The following is an 18,641-nucleotide window of genomic DNA, read 5'->3' as shown; positions in this document are numbered from 1 at the left end:
AAATGGTGTCAAACTACATTAATTCTGCAATGTAGATGCAACCAGACTAACACAGCTATCTTTTCAAAGACTTTAGAAATATGCTTTGGCTTTCTAGGCAATTCATGGTTAGTTTTGGCACATAGATGGCGCTGTCCATTGTAAATCGCTGTTCCACCCACAATGTGGGAAGAATGAAAAGCTGTAACTGCATGAGGTTGTGAATGCTGTGAATTTCTAGGTTTAGGTTCAGTTTCTGGGGGGGGGGGGGGAGATAAAGAACTGCAGGTCTCTTCTCATAAACATACAAATATGGATAAGCTAGAGGTGGAGGCAACCTATCTAGGTTATCTTTCATATGCACATCCCAGCATGCCCTGCTTTGCCCTGAATTCTTTTGTTTCCAGGTCTGCTCTGCTACATCCCACCTCTTTAAAATGCACATAGCATACCAGTTGCCCTTCTAGCTATGAAGATGATGTCCCAACAGGTGAAAGTCCCTCATTATGAAAGAGGAGCATTTCTTAAGAATATCAAATGACATTCTCAGTCGTGATAAGAAGCATACATTTCTACGGACATTTGTAGTGCATTTAATCCATGTTTAGAAATAAACTTCACCATGTGGAAATTCTTTGTGTTACTCATATATGCATCCTAGGCATCATGTTTAAGAAGCCAAAAAACTGGATCAGGTATGCCATTGCAATTCAACCACATCTACTTATGGATTATTGTTGTAGTTGACTGAATATGAATTCCACCTTATTATTTTGCACCCTCAACCAGTGATATTAATATGTACATTTTCCTTAATCAGCAACTCCAACCTTTTGGCTTCGATCATGTGCTGCCAGAAGCTCAGAGTGACAGGCAGCTGCCTACATTGTTTCTAAAGGTGATAAGCAGCTCCTAGTCAGAAGGTAGGGGGCTGCTATTGATCATTCTACAGCCAAATCCTGCCTTACTCTGCCCTGACAACATCACTGCAAAAACCATTGTAGAACAGGCAAAGCCCTTATTCCCATGCATACATTCACTATTCTTCAGCCTAAAAGGCTGCCAGAGTCACCTGGCATGGAGTGGCAGGCACAGCTCCACCATGCCCTGCCCAGAAGTAGAAGAAAGGTCCTCCTTCTATCCCTGCTACCACTATTCTGGTTCCAGATGAAGAGAAGAAGAGGCAACATTGCTAAACTAAGCTCCCTTTCTCCACTCACATCCCCCTTTCCTTGTGTGCCATATCTTATTTAGATCATAACCTGAGTGCAAGGAACTGCAAAATTAACTATTTGTAAGCAGTTCTGAGAATCTCTGAGGCTAAAGCATAAATATTCTAAATAAATACATTTTGTTTACTGCCACCAAGTTGATTTGGACCTTTGGTAACTCTATAAATGAGAGAGGTCCAAGACATTCAATCCTCGACAGCTCTGCTAAGGTCTTGCACACTTATTTATTTATTTATTTATTTATTTATTTATTTGCTTCATTTTTATACCGCATTTTTCAGCCCTTAACAGGCGACTCAATGCGGTTTACAGTGCAATTAAAACACAACAATACAACAACAGGATCGACGACGTCGATCCACAACAATTAACAATCAGACAGGACAAATCAACAAACAACATATATAACGCCTCAATTGAAATCAGATCCATTCTCATAGTCGTTGTGCCGTTCCTATGTTCCATTTACCGTCTTCCTTAATTAGTTGCATTGCTTAGCCACTTGGGACTGAAATGCAGTCTTTACTTGGGACTGAAATGCAGTCTTCCTGTTGTCCTACTGTTTTTACCTAAACAATCACCCTTGTCTTTTCTAGTGTTTCATGTCTTTTCATGATATGTGCAAAGTCTAAACAGCCTCAGTTTAGTCATCTTGGCTTTTAGGGACCATTGTGCTCTTGGAGACGCCCTATTTCATGGAATAGGAATTTGAATGGAAACACAATAATGATGTCGGGGGGGTGGGGGGTGGGCAGTAGCATGGTGGGACCTTTTCCACAGCTGCTCTACAGTGGAGTCCACTATAGTATGAAAGAAATGTTGGCATATTTTTCATGCCATTGGCACATGGAGTGGTGCACCATTATAGGAGGGCCCTCAGCATTAATTTGTACTATTCAAGTCACATTGACTATGGCCCTATAGTCCATCTATTTTCTTTTGGTTTGAATTCTACTTGGTTGTCCAAACTAGAGTTTTCCTTCAAATTCATTTTGACTTAAAGCATATTATTATAGGTTTTTCTTTTAATAAGCTTTTTATTGCCTACCTATATGGTTAAGAATTTGTGACTTTCTTAAGATCACCCAGTGAGTTTCCATGGCTTAGCCGTGATTCAAATCCTGACCCGCTAATATCCTACTCCAGCACTGAAACTGCCACCCAAGGTTGGCATTTTAAGTCTCTAATTTACTAACTACTATCTTGGGGACCCAGCGATGCCTGGATTATTTGAAAAAGGTATTGTTTGGTTTTAGATGTTAGGTATTCTCAGTTTGGTGTGGGTGAACTACAATTCCCAGAATTATGGGTCAATCCTCCCCAAACCCTGCCAGTGTTCAGAGTTGGCCATTTTTGGTCCAGGTACATCATTGTCTGGCTTTAGTGCTCTCTGGATAAGAGTGAGCTACAAGGGCAGTGATCCTCAAACCTCGCCTGTATGCACAGTTGGCCATGTTGGTTCTGTGTGCAAAGTTTTGTCTAGATCTGTTGTCAGTTGGGTTTTGTGCTCTTTGGATGAGGGTGAACTACAACTCCCAGATTCCCGGGGCAATCTTCCCAAAATCCAGCCAGTATTCACAGTTGGCCATGTTGAGTCTGTGTGCCAAGTTTGGTCCAGATCTGTCATTGGCTGGGTCCAGTGCTCTCTGGATGCAGGTGAACTACAGCTCCCAAAATCAAGGACAATTCCCACAAACCCCTGCAGTATGTTTAGTTGGTTTAGTAGAAACTGCAACCTTGGGTGGCAGTTTCAGTGCTGGAGTAGGATATTAGCGGGTCAGGATTTGAATCAAACTGACAGGGATTCTCTGTGCCAAGTTTGACCCACACCCATGGTTGGTGGGGGGGGGGGGGTCACTGTTTCTCTGGATGTAGGTGAACTATAACTCCCCCTTTCCCAAACTTCTCCAGTATGTTCTGTTGATCATGGGGCTTCTCTTTGCCATGTTTGGTCCCAGTCCATTGTCAGTGGGAGTCACTTTTCTTCTCGATGCAGGTGAACTACAGCTTCCCAAATCAAGGTCAATTGCCCCCTGCAGTATGTTCAGTTAGTCACAGGGATTCTCTGTGCCAAGTTTGGTCCCGGTCCATCTTCAGTGAGGTTCGGAGTGGTTTTGATTGCAGGTAAACTATAAATCCCAGTACCTGCAAGTAGCAAATGTTAAGGCCAATTTCACCCCAAATCCACCAATATTAAAATTTGGGCATATTGAGTATGCATGCCAAATTTGGCCCATATTCATTGTTTGCATTTACACTGTTTCTCTGGATGAAGGTGAACTATAATTCCTATAAATCAAGGTGAATTTCCCCCAAAGTCCTCCTACATTTTTTGCTGGTCATGGGGGTTCTGTGTGCGAAGTGAGGTCCAGGGCCATCGTTGGTGGGGTCCAGAGTGCTCTTAGATTGTAAGTGAACTATACATTCCTGCACCTACAACTCCAAAATGTCCAGGCCAATTTCCCTTGAAATCCTCTAGTATTCAAATTTGGGAATATCAGGTATGCATGAAAAGTTTGGTCCAGATCCACCACTGCTTGGGTTCATAGTGTGCTCTGGATGTTGGTGAACTACAACTCCTATAAATCCCTCCAAAGACCTCCAGTGTTTTTTCTTGGTCCTGGGAGTTTTTTGTGCCAAGTTAGTTTCAGGTCCGTCATTGGTGGGGTCCAGAGTGCTCTTTGATAGCAGGTGAACTATAAATCCCACTACCTACAACAGCTATAAATCTAGGTGAATTCCTCCCAAATCCCTCCAGTATGTTCTTTTGGTCATGGGGGTTCTGTGTGCAAAATATGGTCCAGGTCCATTGTCAATGGATGTCACAGTGCTGTGTCTTGATGCAGGGAGAACTACAACTTCCATCCTGTGGAGTCAGTCCCCCAACCCCCTACAGAATGTTCAGTTGCTGATCAATTAATCTGTTTGCTGTGTGCCATAGGAAAGTGTTAAGGGAGAAGCAGATGTTTGTTTTTTATTCCTTTTTCTTTGATGTCAAGATTTGCTACATTTGTTTCCACTGGACTCCTTATATGTCTGTTTATTATTACTGCCAAAGGTCACTGTTCTGCCCCCACACTATCTTAACTACTTGGAAGGTGAACTAGCTGTGGAGGGAACAGATTGGAGACTATATAGTTGAATCAAACAGGAATTTATTAAATGACAAGAATTTTAGACTTTCTCTCCCCCTGAATCTCACTATAATGTCTTTATGAGGAGAGGTAAAGACTGAGAGATACACACAGTTCTGGCCGAACTGAGGCTCTTGAATCTTCATTTCTTCTTATTGTCTCTTTCTTGTATGGTGTTCAACTGACTCTAAGATGGTCTCAGTATTTAACTGACTGGACATGAATGCAACTCATACAGCTCTCACTGGACATGCTATTTTGGAGGCCCTCCAGCCTTACTCTCTCTTCGCCCTCCAGTGATGAAAATGCTGACTCCTCCAAGAACCAGAGTTAACTTGCCTGAGGCTCTGCCCCTGAGGAGATTCTTAAAGGGGCAGGGTGATGGAGGCTTCCAATCTAAAGAGGCTGTCTAGACTGACCCCCCAGAAACTGTACAGAAAATATTATTCCCTCAAACTAAAAAGGGCTTAACTAGGGGCAAACCATGAGGACCTCCATGGGGCTATATGGTCACAATGTACTGTATATAAAAACAAATTAATTACATTTCACAAAACACTGATGCACTAGATCAATGGTTCTCAACCTGTGGGTTCCCAGATGTTTTGGCCTTTAAGACCCAGAAATCCTGATAGCTGGTAAACTGGCTGGGATTTCTGGGAGTTGTAGACCAAAACACCTGGGGACCCACAGGTAGAGAACCACTGCACTAGATGATGCAATGAACCAATTTATATATAGGGATGAACAGGACAAAGAGAGAAAGAAATTTAACATGTCAGGAAACTGTCTTAAAAGCTTGAAGCTCTGACTCATCCTTCTGCCCTATATCCCCCACAAGATGGTTTCCAGATCTGAGGAAGCCTGCAGAATACATTCAACATTAACTCAGGCAACTGTCTTCTAAGTAAACTGCATGAGATTTAAGATCTTCAAGTGCAATATATTAAACATAAGAAACTGTTTTGGACCAGAATTATTTTTTCAAATGTTTCAGTGAGTCTGGAATCAAGGAGAAATGTTATTGCTTAATGCATTTTTATATACAAAAACCCATGAGTTAGTTGAATTATTTATGTACTGTCCTAGATATGAAAGATTTAATGTGCTCCCCATCAAAAGGATTTTCTTATTTATTGCAACGGAATGAGTTGATCTATACATATAAGACAAAGAATGATAAGAAGGAGGATTTAAAACTGTCTATCAACAGACAACATCTTGTTTACAGACTGAGCAGGAACACTTGCTCATAGCCTGTCCCATGGAGGGGGATCAAAAGTCTTGCTATTTAAAGCAAAAGTTATTTCTAAATATGCATCTGTATATATAAGGTAGCACTGGCAGGCTTGATGCAAAGCTATGCCTCGTATGAGTTCTTTTTGAAGTGATACATGAAACAGATATTTTAACTTTGGACATCCTTTTACAGACCTGATTTGCAGTAATCTGCCTCACTCCTGTGCTTACCAGCCCTTAGAATCCTGTCAAGTGAAATCTGTTCCAGACTCTTGTACACATGCATTTGCCACTACAAATCAGATTTAGGGAACTCTAGATTACAACTCTCAGAATCTCCTAGCCATGGTCTCTGGGATTCTGGGAAGTCCAATCCAAAATTTAATTTCTCCAAGAAGTGTTAGCTATGTGCTTTTCATTCCACTCTGTCTTCCACACACACACACACACACATACACACACACACACAGCTAATTCTTTGTGAGTTTTATTTAATACTGGCTGTCTCCTGCCACATGTTGCTGTGGCTGTCTGTATATATGTGTTTTGTGTGTGTATATATGTGTGTATATACAGGGTGAGGCAGCATAACTTCCTTTTTTAAAATGTGCACCATTCAGTCAGTTGAAGATGTAGCGGAGCGCTAGTGGTCTCGTTCGAGAGGTCCTGACACAGTTCAGTCACCATCATGCGTTGGAACAGTGAGGAGCATGCTTTTGCCATTGAGGTCTACTTTTAGAGCGGATTTGGAGTGGCCGGCCAGCTCTCCAGATTTGGCCCCTTGTGATTTTTTCCTATAGGTTTCTTTTGAAATCCCGTGTTTATGTGAACCATCCAAGGACCCTACAAGATTTGAAGACCAACATCCAGGAAGAAATTGCCAACATAATGCCTGCTATGCTGGCAAGAGTCATGACAAACGCCAGAAATCGGTTTACTCAGAATGGAGAATGGGGGACGTCACCTAATTTGATCTTCAAAACTACGTAAAACAAAATTTTAGGTATGTGCCTACATTATAAAAAAATAAATAAAATCTGATTCATACAATGGGTTTTATTAAGTTTTGAAAAAAGGAAGTTATGCTACCTCACCCTGTATTTGTATATATGTGTGTTTGCATATATATATATATGTGGTTTTGCGCATGCATTGTAATTTTTGTTTTTTGGCTTTTAAAGTCTCTTCTGCTGTGTTTTTCAGTGTTTTTATGAGTGATGGTCACACATTGGCCTGATAGGTGTATTTTGTCCAAATTTGGTGTCAATTCATCCAGTGGTTTTTGAGATATGTTAATCTCACAAACGACCATTACATTTTTATTTATATAGATTATTAAATAGGATTTCTAGGTCAAGATGATCCTATTCCTGAGATTGCAAGGTTTTTCAGACTACTGAATCTTGAGGATGTGAATAAACATTATTCCTCAAGTGTCAACTACAGTTACACAAAAAATATCATTCAGATAAGAAACACCCAGTCTCAACAAAGGAGAAAAATACATATGTACTTTTCAAGGCATTTTTCTTACCCCATGATTCATCCTTTTCTCCCTTAGGGCCTGAAAAGAGGGACCTGGCCCTGAGATCTGAGAAGACATTGGTATTGAGCATTTCAAAATCTGCACCCTTGGATATCTCTTAATTTATGCTGCTCTGTCATTAAATTCTTATGAAACAACTCTACTCACTGGCAATGACTGCACCAACAAAGCCATTGTCCTCCGCCTAATGATGGAGAACACACCACCCTACACAAATAGTTGGGGAATGTCATGATTTTATACATCATGTCCCTGCCTCCTGTCATTTGAAGGGCAGCTTTATTTTGGGAATCCCCACAACATTGTGAAAGAAAAGAATAATCATTAGCACCTCCTCTGGATGGTTCAAATGAGGAAAGCCAATTATATAAATCGCAGAGTAGAGATTACCCAGGGAACATTGCCAGTACATATAGGAATGTAGTGGTTGCAATAATAATGGAGACAATTAATCCAAATTTATTCTTAAGGCAACAGTGTACCTAGCATAGATTAAAAAATAATAATCACATAAAAGAGAGAATATGGGAATAAAATAAAACAAGATGGGACAAATTACAGTACAACTCCTGTATCCATGAGATATGTTCCAGGATAATAGCAAACTCTTTTGAAAATGTATTGTCAAAGACTTTCATGACCGGAATCACTGGGTTGTGTAAGTTTTTCAGACTGCATGGCCATATTCCAAAAGCATTCTCTCCTGATGCTTCGCCTGCATCTATAGCAGGCATCCTCAGAGATTGTGAGGTCCTTACAACGTCTGAGGATGCCAGCCATAGATGCAGGCGAAATGTCAGGAGTGAATGCTTCTGGAATATGGCCATACAGCCCAAAAAACTTACAACAACCTATTGAAAATACCTAGAAAGGATTTTTGGTGGTGGGGGGGGGGGGGGGAGGAGGGGAAGGTGGTTGTACATAAATGCAAGTACCAATCCCTCAGATATGGAGATCATACTGTATCTATTGCTGTAGTTCATGTTATTTTTGAAATATATCCAAACAATGTTTCTGTTGTCATAGGCTATTTTCTGGCAACTCCTGGCTCCAGCTGTAATGTATTTATTTATTTGCAGCATTTATATTCCTCCCTTCTCACCCCCAAGGGGGCTCAGGGTGGATCACAGAACTCATGCACGGCAAATATTCAATGCCATTAAAGAGACAGGACAGACAACAGAAACAGAAGCTGCAACACTGTATTTCTACTTTCAAGTGGTATTCTTTTTCATTCTGAGGCATAACACAACATACAAAGTATCATTCATTCCATTCTGTCTCTCTTTTTCAGAGTGATGAAGCATAGGTAGTAGGGCTGGGTGGTTTCGTTTCGTTAATTCATAATTCGTTAATAATTCGTTAATTTTTTCAATTACAAAACAATAACGAACCATTCTGGAGCAATTATTTAAAAAAACGAATTTTCAAAAATGTTTTGTAAATGCTTCGTATTTCGATATTGTATTCGTTTCGTTATTGTTTTGAGGTCGTTTCGTTATTATTTCCGCATGTCTGGGCCAGTTTTATGGTTTAATTAGTGAAAAAAAATTATAATATCACACCAACAGTCAACAACAGAGGGAGAGGGAAGCTTCAGAAGGTTTTGGAGGTTTTTTAGCGTATTTCGCGGTCGCGTCCGCCATTAACGAATCGATTCGTTATTGTTTCGGAAATCGATTCGTTAAATTTTTACCATTTACGAAATTTCGTAAATATCGAACTTTTTAAAAGGAAAATTTTGTAATTATTTTAAATATCGAAACAAAAAAAAACCCCCAAATACAAATCGATTTTAGAAACAAATTTTTCCGTTGTTACCCAGGCCTAATAGGTAGATCTGCGAGCCAAAGAAATTGCACTGTTGCACTACTATTCAAGGTTTTCTTTAAAAAAAAAAAGGATAGAGAAAGTTGCCCTTCAAATCATAAGAACTCTTGAATAAACGACATCCTGAAAAAAATATATTGAAGAGCCATTGTGCATATTCAAGAAATCTTTACAAACAGGTCCTTGGGGAAAAAAATGAAGCTAGCAGATAACAGAAGTGGTATCAACCAGCAAAATTCAGTAAACTATATGGTGAGAACTCAAGTTTCTTTAGATCCGTCTGGAAGAACCCTATGTCAAAGGCCTGGGGAAATAAAATATTTTCATCTGCTACTAAGTATAAACATGAGTTTAGGTTGCCCTACCAGTCTTCAGGTTTTGAACTTACACGAAACACTTCATCCTGTCTTTTAAAAAACTTTGTCTTACCTGATTTGTAGAAAAAGATTATCGACTGTTAGCCAGATTGTGAATAATTTTTCCATACTCCTTTGTGATCCCTGTTGCAAATGTTCTACCAAGTTAATGCAAAAGTAGCTCAGATCAACAGTTCATTTTGCTTTCTGTGAGTATCATGCTTATATAGAAGTTCTTATTTCTTTGTGGGTTAAACATTGTCCACATATTCTCTGCATGAATCAAGTAAGCATATTAAAAAGAGAGTGTAGTAGCTGTGTCCCTTACATTGTCCTTACTTTTATTTGGTGTCAGTATTGTTTTGACCTGTGCCACTCCTCTGAATAGAAAACCTTCACGATCCCTGGTCATTGACTGCCCCACTGAGGGCCATGGCTTCTTTTATTGAATCAATCCATTTGTAGTGCAGTACTCCCCACTTTTCCTACTGCCTTCTGCTTAAATATGCATTAATATATTTTCCAAAGTATGATAGACTCAAGATAGTCACCTTTGCTTCTAGAAAGAGTTCAGACTTGATTCGTAATTGTCTCCAAAGTCTTTTCCCTTCTCTTTGGGAGTCCCTTCTAAGGCTTTACACTGCTAGGAATGAGACTTTTTGGGTGAAGAACAAGAATAGCCATTGAAACTCTGTTCAAAAAGGAATTTATACACAAATAGGTCACTAACAGGATGTCAGCCAATATGTATCCAAGATGAAAGAAGGAAGTCCCAATATTTCACTGTGATTGTTCATTCTGAGATTGCATATGATCCATGGATTTTTTTGTTAACTGTTTAATTGTTTATTTTTATTTTATATATTTTACTGTACTGCACTTTATTGTATTATTCATGTTGTAAGTCACCCCGAGTCCCCTGGGGAGAGGGGGGTGGGATAAAAATAAACTATTATTATTATTATTATTATTATTATTATTATTATTCTGACACAAAAACACAGTATGTCACAGCAAATGAGATATATATGCTGGATTTCGTATCACAAAATCACAAGTCTTACATTTCCCAAGCACCTAGGACTGTGTGATGTATTTTCAAATGATGTGTGGAAATCCAAGTAAGTGGCCTTTTGCAATTATTATTATTATTATTATTATTATTATTATTATTTCCATGCTCTTGCTGAGTACAAAATCTTCCAATGTTTTCTTATAAATGCACAATATTCCTTGCATTATCTTTCTTTTAAAATATTTTTTTGCTTCTTTGGAGCTAGTAGAACAGTATGTGCAGCCAGAGTGCCTATGACACAATGTTTTTATATGGGATAAGTAATTGCCTGTGCATTGTGCATAGTAGCCATTAGCAAGGGACTAATCCAAGATTAAAAGCTGGCCTCTGGGTAATATCCAAGAGGCAAGTGGCCATGCACCCAATTCACCACAATAACACAAACCAGAATCTTGGAACACTTCCATCAAAACTGTCAAATATGATTCTTTTCTCAAAAACACCCTTTTTGTGACCACTGAATTCACCCATCAATCTAACCTTTTTGCCCACTGAGTTGAAGAAAACTCTTTAATGTCTGCTTATGGTTCATGTTTTGGTGTAGAGTTTACACCTGACATGGAAAAGTTTTTAAAGAATAATTATTATGGTATCACCCTCATACTTGCAGTACCAGTATCTTTAGTTTCATGTTTCCACATTCATCAAAATACGTCCTTTCTAGGAATTTTCTAAACCTTTTAGCCAATTGTATGGAATGCTTCTGCTTAAAGTTACCATAGAGTCACCCTGGAAGACCTAGCAATTTTGTAGTCAGGATACCTCTCTAGGAAGTTGCCAGGCCCTTTAGCAGGTGACTTTATATGACTGTTGGAAGTCTTTTATTTTAATAGGTTTGCTATTATCCATGGTTTCCTGTTTCCATGGTAAGTTCAGTAACATGTGGTATGTTATGGATGCAGGATACATACAGTATATTTATATTTTCAAGAACCAGTCCTTTTTATTATTTATCGTGTCAGGAGCAAACCGAACAGTTGTATTGCATTTTTTAACAAACAAACAAACAAAAAACAAAACACAAAGTTTGCAAACTTGGTAGTTGATTAAATGTCCTTTGACCAGTAACTGGCCACTTGGAGTGCCTCTGGTATTACTATAAGAATGTCCTCCATTGTGCATGTAGCAGGGCTCAGATTGCATTGCAGCAGGTGGTCTGTAGTTTGCTCTTCTCTACACTCGCATATCATGAAAAAGTGGAATCCACAACATCCAGTCCTTAGGAAATTATGATATAATTAATGGAAATTAGAATTCTTTATCTTCCTGTTTATCAAACATAATGAAAGTCATCACATTCAATTACTTTTAAAAAATATATTCTGAATTATTTTTCATGTAGTGCCAGATAACAAACCAACACTGAATTATGCAATAATCTTCCCCCACCATTTAGTGAATCTTCATGTAAAAATAAAGGTAACTAAAACATTACAAGGGCTGTGATAGTGCAGTGGGTTAAACCGCAAAGCTGCAGAAACCTACTGACTGGAAGGTCATTGGTTCGAATCCATGGGAAAGGGTGCGCTCCTGTTGTTAGCCCCTGCTCGTGCCAACCTAGCAGTTCAAAAACATGCAAATGTGAGTAGATGAATAGGTAGTGCTTCAACAGGAAGGTAACGGCACTCCATCTAGTCATGCTGGCCACATGACCTAGGAGGCATCTATGGACAACAGTGGCTCCTTGGCTTTGAAATAGAGATGATCACCGCCACCCCCCCCCCCCCAGAGTCGGACTCGACTAGACTTAATGTTAAGGGGAAATCTTTACCTTAAAACATTATCATTTCACCACAAAGGAATTAATTGATTTGTCATTGAGTGAGAACTGCAATATACAGTAATGTAGGTAAATCATAGTAGTTGGGGAAAGGAATTAATTACAAACAACTAATTGTTTGCAACTGGTTGTAACTAGACAAGAACCTGGAGGTTACTATATATAACAGCTTCCAATCTCTACTGTGCCCTGACTGGCCACAGTTCTCCATGGAGACTTTCTAGGCCCTAAATGGAGATAAGCAGGTTATACTTTGCAGGAAACGCAAGTGCTTTGCCATTAAGCTGGTCTGATGGAACTAAATGCCAGTTGCATATTTCTAGGTCGTGGGGTGGTATTGTGTTTTGAACATAATACATTTTGCTTTTACAGAAACAAGAACCAGTTCGATGTGACACTTAACAAAGAATGTGAATCATGTTGACCTCCAGACATTATTGTATGGCAATTCCCATCATTCCTTGTCACTGGCTGTACTGGGAGTTGCTGTCCAACAATATCTCGAGGGCAACAAGATTCTCATTCTTTGTTGAGTCAAACAGGCTCTTGATTTTGTTGAAACAAAATGCATGTTCCTGTCTTTCATATGTATGGGTTGGTAGGGCTGTAGCACACCTTCAATGAGGCTAGTGGAACATCAGGCCAAAAGAGATTATTTTAATAAGCCTTCACCAGGTTAGTCACAGAACAGAAACAACCTGACCAAAGGAATGTTAATGTCTCTGACCTAACTATTTTCATTGTTGCAAAACAAACAAACCGCTGCTGAAGTAATTCCAGTGATATTTAGGGAGGTGCTATTTCAAAACGTTTCTGGTTGGGCTCCTCATCCACCAAGACTGGTGGGAAAACGGCAGCCATCTCAATCTCCACCCAAGATCCAATTCATTCCAGAGAAATGACACGTGTGCAATCATAATAACTGAAGCATAAAAATAGCAACTAGCACACAAAGAACTCCAGAACTGTGTGCAAAGTCATTTCATTTCAAAACTATCCTGCCTATTAACAATATTTTACAGCAACTTGAACATCATCCCTGCACTAGATATCCAGCCACTATCCTCTTCTGTTCAACTATATTGGGAAACAATTGTTCAATTCCAAAAATAAAAGATTAGAGGGCACTTTGTGTTGGGTGAGTTAGAATCCAGACAAAAAAATCAATCTGGATAAAATTTTCTCCTGCATCTAAGTCATCTCATTAAGAAAACCTCTTACAATACAGACATACCTCCACATTTGTGAGTTTGACGGTTGCAGATTTGATTATTTATGGATTTGATTAAAATGATCTCTAGTTGCAACTTTATGATGAACTTCCGTCCTAAGTTTGAGATGACTTGAAGGCACATAACAAGTGTGAACAAGTTTGGATTTATTCCAGGATATTTCATAGAATCATAGAGTTGGAAGAGACCTCGTGGGCCATCCAGTCCAACCTCCTGCCAAGAAACAGGAAAATCACATTCAAATCACCCCCGACAGATGGCCATCCAGCCTCTGTTTAAAAGCCTCCAAAGAAGGAGCCTCCTCCACACTCCATGGCAGATTGCTCCACTGCTGAACAGCTCTCACAGTTAAGGAGTTCTTCCTCACATTCAGGCGGAATCTCCTTTCCTCTAGTTTGAAGTTATTGTTCTTCATTCTAGTCTCCAGGTCAGCAGAACACAAGCTTGCTCCCTCTTTCCCTATGACTTCCGCTCACATATTTACACATGGCCATCATGTCTCCTCTCAGCCTTCTTTTCTACAGGCTAAACACAAGTGTATTAATATCACAGGATCCGAATGAAATTAGACTAAGATTCTAGGATGGATGAAAATTATTATAAGACCCACAGTCTAACCTTAGCTATGAAACCATAGCATGCCAATGCAGGGTTTACTCAGTCCCAAATTTTTAAAGATTTGGCTCAAGGGTAACAATGCTGAGGTCACTTTTAATATTTTTATTTTAGTTCCTAAGGATTCTTGGGTTCATTCTTTTGAGTGTGAAGCTATAATGATATCTTGATTAAAATTCAATTAGATCCTTCTTGTGGGCTTGCAAAAAAAAAAAAAAGCACATTAAAATGAATCTCTTTCACTATCACTCCCAAACAAATGAATGGCTACTGCTTATGAGTGGCAGAATATATAATGAACTGTATGTCATCGCAGTAAAGCAACATGACATCTGTTTCTCTGAAACCATCATTCTTGAGTCAATACTAAGAGCCACCATCAAAAAGTGGGGAGGGGGGAGTCTTATCATCTGTTTGTTGAAAAATCCACTGCAATGCAAATTGGGAGTCGTCCACTGCTATCATGACAGTTTGTGTTTTGTTTGCTAGGATTCATGGGTTCTGTGGTTAATTAATACGAGCAAAAATGTGTTTCCTGGCTTTGGTTGCAACACTGAGATATCTGAACAAAGAGGAAGGAATGTTCTTTGTACACTCCTGAAGAAAGACTTCAGCAGTCACAATCTGTGGGAATGAGGGTAACCTACCTTTCATGTGCAAGTCATTTTTCCAGAACCTGATAACCATAAATGTGTTTGTAAATAGAGCAAGATGTTCATCTGATAGCAATTTCAACATTAATTGCTCTTAGGCGGCTATTTTTACAATTAACCTGTAGGCTTGCAAAATCTAGTCTAGACAGGCATTACATGAACCTGTTTGCTGTTGCTTAGTGCTGAAGGGCAGGTACACAAAACTGGGTCTGTATGTTTACCTAGCTAGTTTCTGTCTTTTTTTTCTTTGTTTTTGCTCTACTTGTTTCCTTTTTCCATTTCCTTCTGTATAAATTTACTATTGGCCACAAAGGAAAAAAAAGCAGGCTGAAAATGAGCCAATTTTAAGAAAACGGGAATGTGAATTACTCAGGAGTGCTGAACATAGAGCTTAATCCTTTTGGTTCAGCCAACCGCAGCCTGCATTCAGGATCAACATCTACAAACTGACATGTTTGCGGTGGACATTGCTGACCAAATGATAAACAGAGGCAGATGGACCTCTAAGAGGGCAGTTTGTAACTCCTTGGCCCAAATCCTGGGTAAAAGACCACAGGAAATAAGACTAGAAGCCATAGTGTGGTTATGGAGGGACTACCAATCATCTGACCATTCCTCCCGTCTTCAAATAACACCAGAAGACAACTCATGGCTTGGAGAGCTTATGGCAAAGCGCTATGATTTAAAGAAATGGGGCATTACCATTAGGAGGGTAGTTGTGGACCCTCAGATACGCCCCTTATTTGCCTCCGGGGTTCCTTCTTGCCATTCCCCATCAGGTCCCCGTGCATCCACAACTAGCTCACCGGTTAGGGCCCCCCCTCCTGGTTCATATAATTTTGAGACTCCATCCGTCCCGGTCGCCCCCACTCAACCAGCCACACTCCTTCGCTCGAGAACCCTTCCCTTATTCAGTCCACTCAGCTCCCTTGATGTTTCATTATCTACCTCATCATCAGAAACATCCCTTCCCAACGCCCAAGGGAGATTATTCCCCAGCCCGACTCCTTCTTCTGAGAGCTGACTAGTTACAGATCCCGGCCATGCAGGGGGGGGGGAGGGTTCCGGAGGAAGGGGGTGCCATCCAAGTCGTGTGGGGGAGGAGATTTGCGGGTCACCGATACCCCAGGGAGAAGCGCAACAGAGTCCTTGCGACCCTGGAGAAGGTAGGTAGTGGTAGGCTCCTTGGCAGTCCCCTCGGTCTTAAGGTCCTGCTGATTAATGCCAGATCCGTTAATGGTAAGACCGCGGCCATCCAGGACTTGATCCGGGATGAGAGGGCGGATCTGGCATGCATCACCGAGACCTGGTTGGACGAGCTGGGGGGAGTAAACCTCTCTCAGCTGTGCCCACCAGGTTTTGGAGTGCATCAGCAGGCCAGACAAGGGGGGCGGGGAGGAGGGGTCGCAGTGGTTTTTCGGCAATCCATCGCCGTGATCAGATGCGCTGTCCCACAGGCTTCTGGGTTTGAGTGTGTCCACTTGAAAGTGGGGAGCCGTGACAGTGTGGGGTTCCTGCTGGTGTACCGCCCACCCCGCGACCCAGTAGTTTCCCTGTCGGAGCTAGCGGAGGTGGTCTCTAATTCGGCCTTGGTCTCCCAGCGCCTGGTGGTGCTGGGAGACTTTAACATCCACGCCGAGACCACTTTATCTGGCGCAGCTCAGGACTTTATGGCCACCATGACGGCCATAGGACTGTCACAGATAATATCCGGCCCCACGCATCAAGCTGGGCACACTCTCGACCTTGTCTTTGTGGCGGACAACGAATTGATCAGAGTGGAAGATCAAAACATCCTTCCAGTGTCATGGTCTGACCATCATCTGATCACATTTAGACTTACTGCGACCCTAAACCTCCGCAGGGGTGGAGGACAAATTAAGATGGTCCGCCCTAGGAGACTGATGGATCCGGATGGATTCCTGAGGAATCTTAGGGTTCTTCCTGCCTTGGAGCCTGGCGATTCTATCGACGCCTTGGTAACTCTCTATAACGGGGAGATGGCCAGGGCGTTAGATATGATCGCACCCGAACGCCCCATCTCGTTGCGTCGTGACAGGCCATCTCCTTGGTTCACCGAGGAGCTGGCTGTGATGAAGCACACGAGAAGGGGGCTAGAGCGCAAATGGAGGAAATCTCGAGATGTATCTGATCGAACACGGGCTAGAGCCTCTCTTAAGGCATACTCCGTGGCCATACGGGCGGCCAGGAAGTCATTCACGACCGCTCGTATAGCATCGGCAGCAAATAGATCATCGGAGCTGTTTCGGGTCGTGGGAGAACTCCTCCACCCACCTGCGGTGGAGGATGTCCCTGACGACCCCGCAGCTCGGTGTCGCGATTTCGCACACCATTTTGCAGATAAAGTCGCCCAGATACGCCTCGAGCTCGACTCCAATTCCATCGCGGTGCCTGAAGAGGTGACGGAGGTACCTGCTTGTCCAATTTTGTGGGATTCTTTTAGGCTTGTCCTTCCTAAAACCGTGGAGGAGATTCTTGGGGCTGTGAGAGCGACCACCTCATCTCTAGACCCATGCCCATCTTGGCTCATTAAATCAGCCAGGGAGGGGTTGGTTGACTGGTTTGTATTGATTATCAATGCATCGTTGGAGCAAGGGATTTTTCCATCTGGTTTGAAACAGGCAGTGGTTCGTCCACTCCTCAAAAAAGCTTCCCTTGACTCCACGGTGCTGAGTAACTACGGACCGATCTCCAACCTCCCCTTTCTGGGCAAGGTGCTGGAGCGGGTGGTCGCCTCGCAGCTCCAGAGCTTCCTAGACGATACCAACTACCTAGATCAGGCACAGTCTGGTTTCAGGCCTGGCCATGGCACCGAGACAGCCTTGGTCGCCTTGGTGGATGACCTCCGCAGAGAGCTGGACAGGGGGAGTGTGACCCTGTTGGTTCTCCTGGACATCTCAGCGGCTTTCGATACCATCGATCATGGTATCCTTCTGGGTCGTCTCTCCGGGATGGGCCTTGGGGGCACGGTTCTGTTGTGGCTCCGGTCCTTCCTGGGGGGACGCACCCAGATGGTGAAGCTGGGAGACGCCTGCTCGGACCCCTGGCCTTTGACCTGTGGGGTCCCGCAAGGATCTATCTTGTCGCCCATGCTCTTCAACATCTACATGAAACCGCTGGGAGAGGTCATCCGGAGTTTTGGAGTTGGGTGCCATCTCTATGCGGATGACGCACAACTCTACTACTCCTTTCCACCTAATTCCAAGGAGGCTTCTCGGGTGCTGGACGAGTGCCTGGCCGCTGTGTCGATCTGGATGAGGAAGAACAAGCTGAAGATCAATCCCGACAAGACAGAGGTCCTCCTGGTCGATCGTAAACCGGATCGGGGTATAGGGTGGCAACCTGTGTTGGACGGGGTTACACTCCCCCTGAAGCCACAGGTCCGCAGTTTGGGTGTCCTCCTGGATTCTTCGCTTACACTTGAGGCTCAGGTGTCGGCGGTATCCGGGAGGGCCTTTGCACAACTGAGACTTGTGCGCCAGCTGCGACCGTACCTCGTGAAGGCAGATCTGGCCGGGGTGGTCCACGCCTTGGTCACCTCTAGAATGGACTACTGCAATGCGCTCTACGTGGGGCTGCCCTTGAAGACGGCTCGGAAACTACAATTGGTCCAGCGGGCAGCAGCCAGGATGCTAACTGGAGCTCATTACCAAGAGAGGTCAACCCTCTTGTTCAAGGAGCTCCACTGGCTGCCATTTATTTTCCGAGCCCAATTCAAGGTGCAGGTGCTCACCTACAAAGCCCTGAACGGTTTGGGACCACCCTACCTGCGTGACCGCATTTCCATCTACGAACCCACACGCTCACTCCGGTCATCTGGGGAGGCCCTGCTCGTGATCCCACCTACGTCGCAAGCGCGCTTGGTGGGGACGCGAGACAGGGCCTTCTCTGTGGCGGCCCCCGACTTTGGAATGCCCTTCCAAAAGAGCTTCGTCAGGCCCTACTCTGG

Source organism: Anolis sagrei, chromosome 2 (assembly GCF_037176765.1).
Source record: "Anolis sagrei isolate rAnoSag1 chromosome 2, rAnoSag1.mat, whole genome shotgun sequence".
NCBI lineage: Eukaryota > Metazoa > Chordata > Lepidosauria > Squamata > Dactyloidae > Anolis > Anolis sagrei.
The sequence above is the reverse complement of the archived record's forward strand: the minus strand, read 5'-3'. Positions refer to the sequence as shown.